Raw genomic sequence first — 4,217 nt, 5'->3', positions numbered from 1 at the left:
ACCCTTGAGGCTCTCATTCACTGTTGTGGCTTTAAACAGCAACTCTGTCTTGATGCCTGCCAATTTGGTATTTCTTACATGGACCTCTCCCCTGAACTCCAGATTCATATTCAACTGTGAAGTTGGCCTTCCAGTCAAATGTCCATCAGATGTCTTAACCCAGCGTCTGCACTCAGAATCTCTTCTCAGTAGGGTCCTACTGTTCCCTCAGTCTTCTCCATCTCAGTTGATGCCAACTCTATTCTCCAAATTGTTCAGTCATCCTTGACTCCTGAAGTCCCTCTTTCTGTGTGTGTCTCTGTGTCTCTCATATCCAATCTATGAGCACAAATCCCACCAGTTCTACATTTAAAGTATACTTAGATTCTGATCATTCTTCACCACCTGCACCTCTGTCATCATCTTGCCTAGAAAAACAAAGTGCCGCACTAAAACGTCTCCCTGCCACAACCTTGGTCTCCTATTGTCCATTCCCAAGGCAGCACCCAGAATCCTTTCAAAGCACATCAAGGCATGCCCCTTCTCTCTTCAAATTCCTTTTCTTAAAACCTTACCTCACCCTCTCCCTCCTCCCCTCCCACCATGTCCATAGGTTGGTTCTCTATGTGTGTTTCTCCATTACTGCCCTGAAAATAAATTTATCACTACTGTCTGGATTCCATATATATGTGTCAGTAAACGATATTTACATTTCTCTTTCTGACTTACTTCACTCTGGATAATAGGCTCTTGCTTCATCCACCTCATTATAACTGACTCAAATACATTCCTTTTTATGGCTGAGTAGTATTCCATTGTATACCTATGGCTGATTCTTAGTGTGTGACAGAAAACCACAAAATTCTGTAAAGCAAATATCCTTCAATTAAATAAAGTGGCAAAAAAAAAAAAACCCTTAATTCAGATGAAACATGTAGGTACATACAGGAGGATTTTTGCTTTATGTTGATACACATATGTATATATACATATTCCTTGTGAGTTTTGGCAAAATCAAAAATATTTCAGGCTTACTACAGAATGACCTCTAAAGATTTGATTAATCTTTTAAATATATATGAATGACTTTTTCATAATTTGTGTGGTGTGACTTTTAAATTTAAGATTTCCTGTTAAAGAAGTACAGTACAGAGAGTAGGGGTCTTTCATACATCCTTGGCATGGGGATCACTTCAACACTCCTCTCAGAGAACTAATTCTTACCCCTACACCTGGCCTCCCATATCCAGTTGTTATGTTTTAGAGACAGGAATAGTCCCTCAGTATTTCCAAATCTGTGTTTTGGGACTCTACTGTCTATGATTAGCATTTCTTTTCCTGGCACACATACCAAAATAGATGCTCTGTCTTTAGCTGCAGCTGGTAAAAAGCAGTGTCATCCCGTGGCCTATATCAGTGCCTAGCATCTTAATTTGTGCCTCTTGCAACAGAACGCTGTCTCTTCCAGGGCCTGGCTTCACTCATCTCGACAGCAGAGGGCAGCCGAGAGCGCGTTCCTGGTGCTTTAGGGGCTAACCCAGCCCACTTTTCCCCGGCAACTTTTACTGCTTTGGAAACACTTTCCATGGTCGTGCCTCTTCCGTCACCCAGCTCCTGCTCCTTGCTGTGCTGCTGATGTCCTGCGCCTTCCTCTTCGCCACGTTAGGGAAGTCGCTAGTGTTAAGGATGCTATTTGGAGCAAGGACGGGAGGAAAGCTAGAAGGACAACGTGTTCTGTTATTTACTCTCAGAAGCCAGCTTGACAGTTCAATCTGGAAATGCAATTCCGAATTTACCGGGCATCCCGAGCCGCCTCGCTAGGGGGCAGCAGGTGAACTGTACTGACATCTCCAGTGAAATAAAAATCCCTAGGGTCCAGCAACGCTGAGAACCTGTCGTCTGTTGCTAGGAAAGCCGTCCGCATGTGGAAAGCAGACAGGATTTCTGCAGAGCGACAGGGCTTTCTGCAACGTTGAGCCCAGGTGCTGGCTTCTTTCCTCTGCCCTGCGCTTCAGCGACGCTCTTCCGTGGGGGCTCCCCTCCACCCTCTTTCGTTACTCCACACCCTTGCGGTGCACCCTTGATCAAATTCTTTCCAAGTGCTTTCTGCAGGATAAAAGCTCAGAACGCCACTACTTTGTAGCTGTTTCTCCAGCGTTCTCCAATATTGGCATCTCAGTGGCTAATAAGACGTACCATTGCCCTAATCCTGTAGTTCTTAACCAGGGCCGATTCCCTCCTGGACCCCTGGAACGGGAAACGTCTTAGTGACATTTTTGGTTGTCATCACTTGGAGTGGGGAAGGAGTAAAGCTACTGGTTTCTAGTGAGTAGACAGGGATGTCACTAAACAAGCCCCCATCAAACTCAATAAAACTAATTTTGTTTTGAATAAAATATGTAAAAAGAAAATAGTTTAGTTTTCTAGAAGTTTCACTTCCATTTGATCTTTTCCATACTATAAACTCTCACGATGACCCTCAGGTCTAAGCCTCCAGTCTAATTTTCCTATTGATCACCAGACCTACATATCCAAATAATACCAGGGATTTCCATCAGGATGTTAGTCTAACAACTTCCAAATCTTTCCCTCAAAATTTGTTTCTCTGGTAACCTAGCTTGGATCATTTTTTCATCAAACATCTATCATGTCTCTTATTTCTTTCCAACTATAGCATATTTAAAGTGTCAGACTTTATTTTTGGGGGGCTCCAAAATCACTGCAGATGGTGACTGCAGCCATGAAATTAAAAGACGCTTACTCCTTGGAAGGAAAGTTATGACCAACCTAGATAGCATATTCAAAAGCAGAGACATTACTTTGCCAGCAAAGGTCCGTCTAGTCAAGGCTATGATTTTTCCATCAGTCATGTATGGATGTGAGAGTTGGATTGTGAAGAAAGCTGAGCGCTGAAGAATTGATGCTTTTGAACTGTGGTGTTGGAGAAGACTCTTGAGAGTCCCTTGGACTGCAAGGAGATCCAACCAGTCCATCCTAAAGGAGATCAGTCCTGGGTGTTCATTGGAAGGACTGATGCTGAGGCTGAAACTCCAATACTTTGGCCACCTCATGCGAAGAGTTGACTCATTGGAAAAGACTCTGATGCTGGGAGGGATTGGGGGCGGGAGGAAAAGGGGACGACCAAGGATGAGATGGCTGGATGTCATTACTGCCTCAACGGACATGAGTCTGAGTGAACTCCGGGAGTTAGTGATGGACAGGGAGGCCTGGCGTGCTGCGATTCATCGGGTCGCAAAGAGTTGGACACGACTGAGCGACTGAACTGAACTGAATAGCATACTTCTGATTGGCTGATTGACATTTCCAGATTAGCTCACAGAAGACTATTGATCACCCCTCTAACCCATCCCCATCAGCCAAACATGCACTTGACCCAAACTTTCCCATCTTGATAAAAAGTCATTGTCTCGTGTAAAGTTGTTCACGCAAAACCCTAGTCATTCTTGATTTTTCTCTTCCCTTCTCATCAGACACGCAATTCAAAAGCGACTCTTCTTGATTTTACCCCTAGGACATATCTAAGACCTGGGGCAAATGGTTTGGAGCCAAAGGCAGGGATGCAGAGAATGATTAGGGAGGGGCAAGAATGGGTCTGAGGAGACAGGCCAAGGGACTCTGGCAGTAATCTAGGTCAGAGATGACACAGTACAGGCCAGGATGGGGGCAGTGGACATAGAACCAGGGAAGTTGAGATATATTTCAGAGTCTTGGACTTAGTGATTACAGATCAAGGATGATTCCCACGTCTCCAGCACGGCAACACAGGAGATGGGATCAAGGAAGCATATGTGAGGTGAGGGCAGGCTATGGGGGAAACTGAGGATACCCATTTTTGATGTTTTATTTGATATACTATTGGACATCCAAGCTGAGATAGAGAGGCAGCTAATGGACATGTGAGTGTGTAAATTCAGAAATAACAAATGGAATTTTTGGGGCAGGATCTCAGTTCCCCAACCAACGGCTGAACCCAGGCCACAGCAGTGAAAGCCCAGAATCCTAAGCACTAGGCTGCCAGGGAACTCCCCCAGATAGGATATTTCTAAAGCCATGGAAATGAATGAGATTATCAAGGGCAAGTACTCAAGAGAGAGAAAGGGCCATAAACTGAGGACTTGCTGCCCTGCCACAGATCCCAAGAGAGGAGAGCATGTCAGGAAGAGGGAGCCATCCGTTCAGCCAAATGTGCCTGAATGAGGATCGAAAAGAGCCCAACG

Source organism: Ovis aries, chromosome 4, assembly GCF_016772045.2.
Source record: "Ovis aries strain OAR_USU_Benz2616 breed Rambouillet chromosome 4, ARS-UI_Ramb_v3.0, whole genome shotgun sequence".
Classification (NCBI taxonomy): Eukaryota; Metazoa; Chordata; class Mammalia; order Artiodactyla; family Bovidae; genus Ovis; species Ovis aries.
Note: the sequence above shows the minus strand (reverse complement) of the source record.